Source organism: Tauraco erythrolophus, chromosome Z, assembly GCF_009769465.1.
Source record: "Tauraco erythrolophus isolate bTauEry1 chromosome Z, bTauEry1.pri, whole genome shotgun sequence".
Classification (NCBI taxonomy): Eukaryota; Metazoa; Chordata; class Aves; order Musophagiformes; family Musophagidae; genus Tauraco; species Tauraco erythrolophus.
Window position 1 is genome coordinate 46,115,090 of NC_141496.1, and position 14,514 is coordinate 46,129,603.

At 39.7% G+C, this 14,514-nt stretch overlaps 1 protein-coding gene across 7 annotated transcripts in view; it reads right to left on the bottom strand.

Moving 5' to 3' along the window:
* ELAVL2 (ELAV like RNA binding protein 2) overlaps positions 1-14,514 on the bottom strand; it is a 50,236-nt gene that overhangs the window by 29,802 nt on the left and 5,920 nt on the right. The window lies entirely within an intron of this gene.

Here is a 14,514-nt window from a genome sequence, read left to right on the forward strand (position 1 = left end):
TTCAGCATTTTTAAGGACATAGATTACAGACAGATTATACCAGAATTCTGTTGCAAGAACTGAATTTTGGAAGTAAAAATCGTGATGAAGACTTACGTTGGACTACTGGAGATGTGATAAGCAAAGAAGTGACAAAAAGATTGAGAAACTTAACTGGTTGTTCAGCAAAAAATCAAGCCAAGTCTAATTTTTCCTTAAGGTAACCCAGAAGGAATGTGGAATAAAAGAATGCTTCAACACACTGCACTATGTATTTCCATGAGGCACAGCTATTTACACCATCTAAAAGAGGTTACTGCTGAATTACTAAACACCAAGAAGCAATTACAAGCCAGTTCACTTCACTTGATCACCACTAATTACTTATGCAAAGCTCTCTCAAACTTTGGGAGGAATAGGAGATCTAGAGACAAGGCAATTTTTCCTGTTGCCTTGTAACTACCCCTACTACTCATAACAGATAAGCAAGAGACTTGGTGACATGAAAGAACAAAAAACGAAAAATAAGTACATCTGATCACTGATGCATCTTCCTACATCAGAAAGTCCTCTGCCGGAGAGGTGTTCATGCATGAAACACTTTGTTGCATGAAACACCCTAGATGTCCTGAGGTGTCCTCAGCTTCAGTGTTGGGAGATTATCTAGTGAGACCTGACACATAAGAACAGAGATTGCTAGGACAATTAAAAGGAAGTCACTTAGTCTGTGGGGCAACAGGTCACCTATTTTCCTGGTGGTTGCTGTAGTTTAAGGGTTTCACTTGAAGTCCACTTCCGCAGTAAATACAGCTCATCTCCTCCATTTGAAGGGGGACTTTGACATCACGTGTTTCCTGCAGTGTCTGCTGCCATTCTCAATTTCGTTCACACCACCCTTTACTTTGTTATCGATTTTAAGACCATATTTCTGATTATAAGATGGGGCACAATTTTTTTTCTAGATTCGAATGAAGTGTTTACGCTCTAAAAGCTGCTGGTGTTTCCTTTCTATCATCTGTCTACTGATAGACAGTTTCAAGGGCCGGACTGCTAGTGGTGATCACCTGTCCAAGGCATCAATTTATGCCTCAACTGGACTGAGGGCAGCACCTGTAAACAGCAATGAACAGTTAGGCAAGTGCAGGATAACATGACAAAGGTTTTACTCTCCTTAGATAATCTATATATAATTACCACCTCTTAGTAGTTTGTTCTTCTCAAATAATTTTTAATGCATCTTCTAAATTTTCTGTTTCTCTGAGAAATCTAGAAATTATTTCCGAACGGTAATTCAACTACACTGGAACGTAAGAAAAACTGAAAGACGTTCCAAACTAAATTACCTATTGCTACCAAGCCTGTTTTCTACAGTTAAGATTCTACAGTTAAGTTATGGAGTTATACCAACAGCTACATCAAGTCATTTAGCCCAACCACACCAGTTCAGCAATTAAGATGTTTTACAGTCTCTGCTCTCAACCTCTCTACAAAGTGGCCTGCCTGACAACTTTTCTGCCAAGAAAAAGTATACTTGCCAACCTTCATTTCCTTCATTCTCCTATTCTGAAGCAGCTGCAACAGCCACAGACAGTGGCTTGTCTTCTGAAGCTTCAATATACCTCCCCCATAAAGCTAAATTCCTCCCTCCTGTACTTCCAAAAAGAAGGACAGAAAGGACAACAGCTTTCAGATCAGAACAGCTTCCTTGAAGGCCAAGTTAAAGAGATCCTCTCCCTGTGACAACTATACACATAAACCTGGAAAAAAATGAAAATACATAAAAAAGTGGGACTACAGCATGTAAGAAGAGAAAACTTCTGTAACTAGACAGATATGCAGCAATGTCTCTGCATAGCTGCTCCCTTCTGCAGTGGCCAAAGGATGACAATCTATTTTACAGACCTTGCAGTGCAGAATGGCTGTAAAATGCTTCTGGTATGTTTTCAGCCTATAAGCTACCACTCAGTTTCAGGAGGAACATTCCCTAAAGCCTGTAGGCATCTCAGAACCGAGAAGAAATACTATTTCAGACACAAGTGCCAAAGGCATCATCTTCAACAGTTCTTTACTCAATGCTACTGTGCTGGATGCATAGTAAGAGAGAGAGTTCATTCATCTGAACTATGCAGTTCTGTTAACAGGAGGTTGCCTGAAAGTGCTCAAGTGTCATTTCCAATCCCTTACACCTTAAAAGAAAGGCTTGAAAGGAGGACAAGTATAAGCTTTAACTTAACGGACGTTAAGTAAGCCTTTTCAAAAGCTACTTCTGAAATACTGAGAGCTGTATCACACAGGAGAAGTCCCATCGAGGTTAACAAATGCACATTGAAATCAAGTGCTGCATTTTCAGTAGTCTTGCAACATTTTATTACTCCTGAAAAAACAGGAATATTGATTTCCTGCCTAATATCACGATTAGAGAGCAGCTGATTAGTTCAGTAGTTTTATTTTGTGACTGATTAAAGAATCTTGGTAAATTACTAGGTCTTCTCTGAATTTTTTTGGGGCAGAAATATGAAGTCTGACCCCAGAAATTTCTGGCCAATATCAAGCCTACTTATCTTCTGCTCTTGAAGTCTCCTGCTGTCCAGGCATCTATTGAATCTATGTTCTCATGATTCTCTTCTCTAAATAGCTACTGCTAAATACAGTTTTCCTACATGCATGATTGAGAAGCCTGTCTTCCCTGACAAAATCCAGTGCCAATACTGTGGAACTCTGTCTTTGCTTGAGCACACAGCTGGTGTTTTTTTCAGCGCTGCTCCATTAGCATACAGTGGTATTATTATCAGCTTTGTTACTGGAAGAGTTTCATCTCCTGCTTCCCAGGGTCAACTACTTGTGTTATTTCAGCATGCTCTTCCAACTCGCGTGAACCAAAACAACAACAAAAAAATCGTCTTTTAGCAATGCAAGATGCCTTGGCAGCCCTGGCAGCCTTGGCACACCCGCCACACGAGGGAGTCCTTGGCTGCGGTTTCCCGTCAGAGCTGTCGCAGAGCCAAGGCAAGGGCTGAGCAAGCCACCCTTTGGAAGGAATTAAATTACCGGAGTACACAGCTAATGCTGCACCTTTTCTAGAATTCTTACACACTTCTGTAAGGTCTGCCCACTAAGCAGCACAGACAATCAACAATTTCAGATAATGGCTTTCTCCACCAAAATAAATAAATAATAATAATAATAAAAATAAGAGCCAAAACATACTACAATCAGTTAAGCTCTCAAAATCCTTTCAGTATGTACTCAACTTCTGATAAGGTAAGACTGAATGAGTTCTTGAAACAATCTGGTCCGTTTAAAGAAGCAAGTAGAGTTAGGCTTGTAGGTTCCACCTCCCCTCCTCCACTTACTGATCTCAGTAACAGGTAACAGTAACATAAGAAAAGTAGCCGCACTCAATTAGAGTGCTGTCAGTGCTAATTCTTAGAGGAGAAAGAACCCAAAACTAAAATTCAATTTCAGATTATCATCCTGATACACATATTAAATAAAAAGCAAAAAAAACCCAAAACACCACTTACATTCTGTTGGTAATGCCTCTGAAAACTAATACATAGCACTAAGCTATAAAACTAGTAGTCTAGTACAAAAATTTGCCACAAGCACACACTACTCATTATTTTAGAAAATTAAAAATCTCAATAGCAAATAACACATTCGCATATTTACCTCCCACAGAGGGCAATCAAAAACTTATAAAATAAGCAGGCATCTAAAAAAAATACTCTTCTACAATAGTCATCGATTTCAGTATAGCGGCATTTCAGGCTATTTCAACTGAAAAAAAAATATTATTGGAATTTAATGAATCAAAGGAATACAACCAGCAAAAACTAAAATATCACACAGAAGGAGTGCTAAAAAAGCTTGCCTTCCAAAAAAATTACATACTATTTGCATCAATATATGACACTGAAGAACATACTTCTGAGGTTAAGTAGTAAAGTCTAGGAGCTGTAAATCCATGTCTGTTAAGTCTACAGAAAAAAAAGAACTTGACCTGACCTGGTCCCATTTACAAAGATATGAATCTGACTTGTTCTTACAGTACTCTAATGGATCTTGACTAACTACTTCATACATAGAGACAGAAATTTATGCTTTAAACAAAGTTATGTTTAGTTTATTGAAAATAGCGTTTGATGTAAAATGAACACTTCCATAGCTGGTGGCAGAAAATTTATTAATATTCATTAGGAAATGGACTATTCTCTTTCAATCAAGGACTGACCAACAAATGGTCAAGGAGTAAAGCACTGAAGGCAAGCCAGTATGGCCACCGGGAAGACAGACAGCACTTCCGGCCTGTAGTCCAATGTCAGGAGCATGAGAAGTTTGATAAAAAGTTTCAGATACAGGAGTATGAAATGATCAAACCTTTGTTTGTCTTGGTGTGAAATTCAAGACATCACAATATGCTAGTGTGATTCTCCCAAGACAAGTCCACAGAGCACCTGTGTGCCATGATAAGGGGGATCATTCATCTCAAAGAAGTTACTGCACCTTCATAAGTCACCATGGTCAACTGCATCTGATTTAAGCCACCAAGATAACCACAGTACTAATTTGACACCGAGTAAGGCCAGAAGCATATGGACATACAATTCACTTAACTGCAGAACTGTACCTAAAACTACCTACATAGTCCTTCTTGTTAGAGACACCACAGCTAAAGGAATATGCACAGAATACCATCAGTGTTGTTATCTTCACGCTTTTAACATAAATTGAACAGTTTCACAGTCCTTTGAAGCCCACATTAAGGCTTGAACTGCATCTTAAAAGCAGCTTCAGCAAAATGAAGGAAGCCACATGACCCACTGAGCAATTCCCAATTTAACTGCAGTTTGCTCATAGTTCCAGTAGATGGATTCTGTTTACTGAATGCTCATAACCACTGAGCTAGTAAGCTAGGCAGCTTGAGAGAAAACACCTGCAAACCATGACCATTACTAGATTTCAATATTTGTACTTTGATGTCTCTTTCTCCCAACCTCAAGTTTCTCAGCTATTGCTCTGAATCTGGAAAAACAAAAGTTAAAGACCGAACGAAAAGTATCAAATACTGATCAAAGTACTTGACAGTTGATCCGGCCATACAATAAGAAAATTATGTCTGAAATTAAACAGATATTAACAGAGCTGTAAGTTATCCTGAAAGTCAGAATCTTTCAGTAAGAAAACTGAAGTTTTGTCTCAGTCAGGTTACACTCTATCAATTTAGTGCCATTCTCTTGCCTTACACCTTGCATGATTCTTTACACGTGAGGAACATCATCATCTGCTGCTTCATCAACACAAGCTTGTTGATGTCAGATACAAAAATGAGGGTGCAGCTCTAGTTCTGCCCCACAGTAGGCACGGAAAGTCAAGGGTAGGAGGAATTGTGAATGCTAAGATTTATATGAACTGGAAAGACGTTCAGAGACATTCAGTAAGCCAGAGAGATATTAACTGAGGGTTACTAACAGGTACATCCTGTCCAAACAGGAAATCTCGGCCCCAAAACATATAGTTGGAAGCAGGGACTGCGTGGGAAGGTGTATGTTTTCGACACTACAGGAGGCTGAACACTGATAAGTCTTGCCTGTTATGGCCTCTTATGTTCAAATATAACTAGTGACAACCATGAACTGCTTGAAATTACGATGACTGACCTAGGGAGCATGCTTTCTTACAAACTAGCTTGTCGTATTACAAGCAGAAGCTCCTTACTATGCTAAGTGAATGTATATCATGGAATTTGCTAAATCAGTTACTTTTTCAAAAGCTGGCTTTATCCTTTAATTTCTATGACCATTACTAGTAACATGTTCTATGCAGCTGAAAAGTTTTGCCTTTTGCAGTCAATTTGCTCCTTGCCAGAAACATGGCCAGCAGTGTTAAATACTCTACTCTATTGTACCACCTAATCACCTTAAATAATAAGCAGGTGGATAAAGCATTTTGTTCTACTGTTGTGGTGTTTAGAAGCATGCATTAACTTGTGCATCCAAGTAAAAACTAGCACGACACTTGAACAAAAATTCTATTCTCAAACTGCACATTAGCACATTCTATTGTTAGTGTTTTTTCTTCCAGACTCTACCTGCTACTTTATCTCAAATTTTGAATGATATCCTGAAACGCGCAGTGATGAAAGGTTTGAACAGTTTTTCACCCCTAGGACACATTTGGCAAAAGTTAACTTGCAGTGTTGCTTTCAATCATGTGGGTTTTTTCCTGGGCTCTACCAATGCTGAAAAACAGTAACAAAACAATAAATTGTCAAAAGATAAATTCTTTCCCTAGCCTAAGTGTTAACTGTCAACTCAGAAAGTATGTCCTTGTGAGTATGTCAGAGGAGAATATCTTCTTTCAGTTTTAATAGCTTTGACCAAGAAACAAAAACAACTACTAATCTGCAATACCAAGCAGCAGAAAACAAACCATTTCTCATTGTAGTTGGCAAATACACACAGGAGGAATATGTGATATGCTGAGAAAAGCTGACATTTTCGTTACTTGAAACATGTCTCCACAAAGTAATTCTTATAGCAACACAGTAAAATTCTTCTGGAAGTAAGTTTTTTTTAATTAAAAAAAAAGGAGGGGGGTGTAATCAATGCCTCTTGCTATAATTGCAAGACTCCATTGCCATTGTGCCGCAACATTAGGCTTCGAATGCATTTCAAAAAGGGCTGTGGTTTAACCTGCATGAAACCACAGTGTCCTGATTTTAGCTGGGACAGAGTTAGCTCCTCTTTTCAGCAGCTAGAAGAGCTCTGTGCTTTGGTTTTAGCCTGGGACTCGTTAGGAGAAGAATGTTGACAGCGTGCTGATGTTTCAAGTTGGCACTGAGGCCTCAAGGACTTTTCAGCTTCATGTGTTTTTGCTAGTGTGCAGGAGCACAACGGGCTGTGGGGGGATCGTGGCCAGGACAAAGGGTCCACAACTTCCCTTATGATTTGAATTTAGGATTGAGGGCCAAACTGGCCAATGAAGTATTCCATATCATGCACTGTCATGCCCAGTATAAAGACGAGGTTGACTGGAAAGAAGGGCCTTTGCTCTTCCAGGGGCTCTCACCCTCAGGCTCTTTGGAGTGCTCTCTTGCTCTCTTTTTTCAGGCCTCACACTCATCTGGGATTGCATTGTTGGGACTCATCTGTTTCAGGATCATTAGTCCAGGATGGGACAGGCCTCAGTCACTGGGTGGCGAGTAATTACACTGTGCATCACTTGTTTGTGTCTATTATCATTATATATATGTATATATTCATATATTACTAGCAGTAGTATTAAATAGTTCTTATCTCAACCCACAGGTGTCTTTCTCTTTTGCCCTTTAATTCTCTTCCCCATCCCCTGGGGGTGGGAGAGGGTGAGTGAGTGGCTGTGTGGAGTTTAGTTGCTGGCTGGGCTAAACCACGACAAAGAGGTATCAGAGACCAGGAGAAAAAGCAAATTTTATCTTCAATAGCTCCAGGAACCCAGAAGACAGGAAAGAATTCAGATTACAATTTTCCTTCTGTTTTAGTCAGTTCTACCAAATGTCTCAATTAAGACAGACATAAAAACAAAGTAACAGGAACAACTGGTCAACATTGCAGAAAACTTGATGATAACATGGCTATGCCTTCGATAACTCTGGGAGTTGACATATTTGCAAAAATTGTTTAAAGAATCAAAATGAAATGCAGGATCTGAGCTGTATTTGTGTCAGTTATTTTCCCTTTACATGTTGATTAGAGTATTGTATCACTATAACCAGAGGCTTGAACGTTTATTCTGTTGCCTTCTACAACTTTCTACCTACTTCTACTCACACATGGCATATTCCATGAAGACAAAAAAATCCGTAGAAAATAAATAATAAATCCTTTTCTGCAGGTGTGTACAAAGGAACATGGTGTCACCCTGGCAAATCTGCACTGCAAGAACTGCCAATTGAAGTGTACCATGATACCCACTGCCCTATCATACTTAAAATTTTCAATTTTTGTCACTGGCATGTTTAAAACTGTCTACACTGTAAATAACTAGTCACTTCGCAGACTAAGCCAATCCATAGATATCATAGAATCACAGAATGGCATAGGCTGGAAGGGACCTCAGAGATCATCTAATCCAACCTCCCTGTCATGGGCAGGGACGCCTCTCAACTAGACCAGGCTACTCAAGGCTCCATCCAACCTGGCCTTGAACACCTCCAGGGAGGGGGCATCCACAACTTCTCTGGGCAATTTGATATGATATGCCATACTATTTATCTCCTTTTGCTTGCTCTAGTACATAAAAAAAAGAACTTGCCTAGTTTGTCTCCTTCCTCATCTCCACAGTACTTTAAGGTGGCACCAAGTCTATCGTCCTAGATTAACATCTAAGTACATGACCATACTTTCTTCTCACATTCCTAAAGGGTTAGTTTAAATGCCCTAGAATTAGTCTTTCATTAGGCAAGTGAAAGATTTGAAGAGTAAGCAAACACCTTTCAGAGCAACAGCAACAAGAGTCTTGAAAGAAACTGCCAGCCTAGGCTCAACTGAACAATGACACCCCTCTGAAACCTACAGTTCACGTACAGAAAAAGTCAGGAGCTTTGCAATAGCAATGACAAGGGATAGGGTTTCCAACAACTCTGCTCTTGCCAAACACTAATACAGGCTAGGAGTTTTTGCATTGGTACAATAGAAGTAAACTAGGGATTAACAAGTTTCACATGTTCTAGATTGAAGCAGCCAGTCAGACAACTTCTACAGCTTCCACTGAGGACACACAGTATTTTTCCCTTGATTATCAGAAGATTGCTTTAGAAGTCACAGCAAGCATAATAAGAGCTATCACTAAGAGATCAGTGTTTCGCCCATGTTCTTTTGAGACAGAGCATCGACCCCACAGAAACAAAAATCCTTCTCCATCTCACAGCCTCAGTTGTTTGGATAGACCACAATTCAGCATTGTCATCAGGCCAAAGTTTCCTCAGGCTCTGCACTACAGTACTCTGTAACCAAGGATCTGACAGCAGAGAGTCCTGCCTCACTTTGCACTGACCATATACATACACGTTGCATACACTGATCAATGTTATTAGAAATATTAGTGTTGTTAACAACATATGCTCAACACTGATGATGACATGTTCAACTCCATACATGTTTTATATTTTCTTCTGTGACCAACCCAGAAACCTTCGTTCAACAAAAAGAGAACATGAGAAATTTCAGTACTAAGAACTAAAAACTATTTCTGTACAAACTTGAATAGCAAACATACTGACTACAGCTGCATCAACAATTTCCTCAAAGTGTTCAACTTCTAGGCAACTTTTTTAGAACTGTAGTTCTAGACACCTGCTGAGTCATGTGCTGCATTATACATCTGCACTATGTGCCAAACAATAATGGGGCAACACTTCCAAGTATCTGAGAAATTAATACCGTCAGAGGGCAAGATGCACAATTAAACTGGATAAGTCTGTTTCTGTAAAACTAAAGTTGACAGGACAGAAGGAGAAAGCAATGGGACCCTTCTTCTACATGCCCGTCCATCACACTATACTATTTCTAGACAGTAGAAGTCTACAAAATTTAAGAGTCACATAATAAAACCTGAAGAATTTTACTTTAACAGCCTATAATGCTGACCATAAAGAAATCCCACTGTAATGTGACAGATAGTTACCAGCCACATGCTGAATGGGAATACAGACTTTTGGAAGAAGGTGTGTAAAAGGATCAGGCTTTCAACTAACAAGCAGGCTTCACAGTAAGGCAGACGGTAAGTTTGAAAAACAGGCCCCAATAACAGGCCCATCAGCAAGAATATCCTGAGGTAGGCTTTCTCTTTGTCTTCAGGTTTAGAAGGCAGGAAGTGATGCAAAAATAAACCTCCAGGTGGGGAGCATCTTGCTCCTTGTACTAAATGGAACAGTATTACCAGGGCTCTACAGCTACGCAAGTCTACAAATGTGAAATACTGTTCTGGGCTAGATCTCTAAACAGATACTGCCTTGTTTTCCAGACAGTATAAGCAGGCATGCTAAACTGCAAATGAAGTCTACATATATGCATTATTACTAGTTCAAACACACTATCAAAAAGACAAGAAAAACTGACCTATCAAACAGGTTCTTTTTTAGAGAAAACAAGTTGTGAATTTTATGAGCATATGATTACTATAATAGAACAGTACAGGAGCTTTGAAGCCAAGAGAAAGAAGAAATTCTCCCAAATTTATTGCATCTAATTTCAGCTGCTTTCTGAAATGACAGTCTGAATTCCACTGAGTTTCAGTGCAGCTAACAAGTTCAAAAGCACTCCTGGGTAAACGACAAAGAAGGAAAGGTCTGAAAACAGACTATTCCACAACATGAAAACTAAGCCTTTACCTTCCATATTGTACAACTGAATTTGCACTAGAGACAGTGGGTGTAAAAAAAGTGCAGCTGTCTTTTTTGTAAGGACACCAGTCATTGCCATTTTTACCTACACTCAAGTTTCAGAAAAGTAGGTCTAGAAAATGCAGTTTGCAATACTAAGGTAAGTGATAATTTTTAAGTGGTAACTACTACTGTCACTTGCAGTTTTGTCAAAGCTGCTAAATCCATCTGTCTTGCATGAGCCTGTGCTTTTAAGCGCTTGAACAGGGGCCGTTTGGTAATTAGACTTCATCCCGTTTTACCCTCTTCCCTTACATTTAAAGTATTTTTAGCTTTATTTTTATAATTCCACATTCTTAACATTAGATTAAATAAAATGTTACCTGCTGCTTTTAAATATGTAAAAGCACTTAAACTAAATTAAACAGCTACCTAGAGCAGCTGATAACAATTCAGTTACAGTGCTTTGTTGATACTAGGGTCTCTCACCTATTGTACAATTATAATTAGTTCATGTGGTAGTTTGTACCTTCTATTTACATATATCTGCATTAGTTAAAAGCACTTAAGAGTTATCAGACTCCAAATATCTGGGCACAATGACTCATTCCAGATAGACTCTCTGGTTAGCAAGTGAAGATAAGCGACACTCATGCCCCACTTCTCAGTTGCTGCTCTTGTCGATGGGATCCTCACATGAAGAGACTCTTATTCAGTACCCTTTAAAATCTCCATTAGTATCAAGGTTTAATTTCTCTACCTTCAGTGAAACAACAGAACAGCAATGAGCTCTTAATTCTTGCTGAGAACACTTTCGGTGTTTTTCCATTCGCTGAGCAGTATACTTCTCTTGCCCCGACAGCAAGCTGTGCCCATGAACTGCACGCTTGGAAGTGACCAGCGGGAACCTGCTGCAGTTCAGCCTTCTGTCCTACCTACTTCACAACTAAAACCTTAGGTAAAAATCAATAAAGGACACAAACTATGTTGACAGTAGAAGGAGGAAGGAACTATAACCATTGGTTGAAACAATTAAGATGTTTTAACAAATTCCACTCCATGGTAAAAGCATTACAGAAACTAAATAGAACAACCCTTCAGAAACAGGGCTTCAGATCGCTCACACAAAACTGAAAACTGAACTCCAGGGTGCCTCCCTTCCCTCCAACAGGTTTTCCAGAGGCAGGGAGGCCCTCAGTCTAAACTGAATCCTAAACTGTACAGACAGCTTCATGGAACAGTGGCACTGCTATAAAGCAGTCTTAGATGCACTCCAGCATTGCAGATGTGGCTGCAGACTGAGTGTTAAATAATACACTGGGAGACAATTCAGTTCAAATCCACAGGATACTCTGACAGGTATTTGGGTCAAGACGGCAGTAGCCATCCTTGAGCCCTCTGAATTTCAACACATTGCACTGGTAACCCAGTATGCAGCAGGCTTCTTCATGTCTTAAAATTTACTAGTGGATCATGTGTGTGGAGTATGGTCTGAGACTCTGACACTGTCTGCTAATAAAGACAGGTAGGTTAGAATTTCTTGTTTTCTCCATCACATAATGTTTCACTGCTGAGAAATGGTTCACCTGCATGTTTCATTTCATTCATCCGTGCCGGTACTACCAGATTCCTTAGCATTCCTATTCTGCAGCTGTCTCCTCTGCTTGGCAAACAGCTCTCAGTTACAGTATGTCATAAATGAAGTTTCACCTCATGAAGTAGTCAGAGGATACATGCAATAGCGATATTGGACCAACCTGAATTAGACAGTCAAGGAGAGACCAAAACTTTGCCCCTTATCAATTCTCATTTGCAGTTTAGCCTGTATGAAAGTGTATTTCAACTTCCACGCTCTCCAAAAGCTCTCATCAATTAAAGGTATTCACCAAGTATCTAGTACTCATGACAGTTCAAGATGAAGACCAAGTACTGTACAATTAAGGGGTAATGGTTTTAAAATAGAGGGAGGTAGATTCAGATTGGATATTAGGAAAAAATTTTTTACCATGAGAGTTGTAGAACACTGGAACAGGTTGCCCAGAGAGGTGGTGGATGCTCCATCCCTGGAGACGTTCAAGGCCAGGTTGGACGAGGCCCTGAGCAACCTGATCTAGTTGGAGATATCCCTGTTCCTTGCAGGGGGGTTGGACTAGATGACCTTTGAGGGTCCCTTCCAGCCCTAACCATTCTATGATTCTATGATACTGTTTTAACACAGGAATTAAACCAATATAGTTCTGAAATTAATGCCAAACCTCTTTCTTCACAGAAACCTGGTAACAATCCCTGTTCTGAACTGTAAAAAGCTGAATGGTAGAAAGAAGAGCAAAATTTGCTTTTCGAGAACTCTGTAGAAAATCTTAAAATGAGTAAGAATGGGACTGGAACTAGAGCATTCTCTCTCCAGCATCCACAAACACAAAGTAATCTTGCTCTAGGCTACTTAAATCAGAAGCATTGTTCCCAATGCAGTTATAAGGTCAGACACCACGTTTCTGAACCTCATGTATGCTGAAGCCTTTTGGAAGAAGACTGATGGAGTGTTTTTGCTGGCTGCTGGCAGCTGAATGTACGCTTCAAAGTTGCGAACTGCTCTCCGATAAAGGAGAAGCACCAACTATATCTCCAACAGTTACGACCCTGGAGTTCTCGCCTACTAAGAAAGTAATTTAAATTCAGGATCCTTCTTAGGCATCACTTTATGGTACAAAGACGACATCATACCTTCAAACAAGAGGTCTGCAATTAAGTATTGCTCCATTCTACTCCCAGGCAAAGAGCCTTTTAACACTAAGTAGCAGTAATGTGAGCTTCTAACATATAAACTATCAAAACCATCATGTGAGGATGTGGGCAATTTGCACATCCATCATTAAGACTTTAAGGCTCACTTCTGTGTGCCAACAGCAGCCTCTTAATTGGGAGAAGCATGTAAACCTTAAGCAAATTTAATAAGGAATGCTAAATATGTGAACTCAGATCTGCAAGACAGAGAAACACTTTGAATAGCCATCCCGCTAACTGATCAAGTACTAGTTGTGTCTTTCCACTTCTGGAACAAAAGGTCAGGAACCCGCTCAGTAAAGGACATTTGGTTTTGAAGCACTGAAATCGTTACAATAGTGAAGACAGGCTTGTTTTCTGCCTCAACCAGCCTTCGGCTGAATATAGCAAGTCACCAGCCCAGTATAGTTTCTTTGGCATCCCCAAGCACACTCAGTGTTCTTCACAAGGAATGGTATAGATTACTTTGAGGTTTGGTCAGCTCAGAAGGACTAAAAGCAGTTGTTTCAGTAGCTAAGGCTAGCATACTGAAGCAGAGTACTTTACAGATTTAACCATTCCACTACATGACGTCCTAAAGAGCAAGACACCTGCTATGAAAAGAAGTGCTGGTCATTCGGATGCAAAGGGAAGGCAAAGCAACCTTCATTCAAAGACACAGAAGTCAGCCAGAGACTATTTGGTAAGAAGGAAGCCTAAGAATCAGTGTTGGGCTTCTTCAAGCAGCTTGTTCGCTTGACTCATGTTGTGCCACTAAACGGTCTCTACATCAGGAAGGGTAAGTTGTCAGCAATCACTAATCAAAATGAGGAACAGCCATGAGGCACAGCCTAGTGAATTCACCAAGACAGAGGTATATGTTCTGGCAGTCATCTTTTAAAAGCCATACTCTTCAACCAGGATTCCCTTGTTTTGGGGGAATTTGCTTTCAAATCAACAAACTGTGTATAGAACAGTCAGTAGAAAAGATCAAGACTTAAAAAAACCCCACACCCTTGCAGCTTCAGAAGCAAAGCATCACCTTTCATGTCTGAACATGGACATTTCTCCTTCTCTTTAGTTTCTACTTTTTAAGGTACCTGAAGTCAAGCACAAAATTGATCGATGCTATATAGAACTGAACTGCAGGAGATCCAAGAAGCAGGACTTGAGAATGCACTTTGTGACTGGTGACAGAGAAGTGCAGTTTGACAATAAAATTGTTTAAAACGACAGTAGCCAAGACCTATAATCAAGAGCAACTAATACCAAAAATATCCCTTTATATGTAACACGTTATTCTCATAGTACGCACAAGTAAAAAACTTACCCAGAAACATTCACAAGTGCTGTCTCCAGTATGCAGAGAATGATACAAAAAAAATCATCCTCAAAAAAGACGATGATTG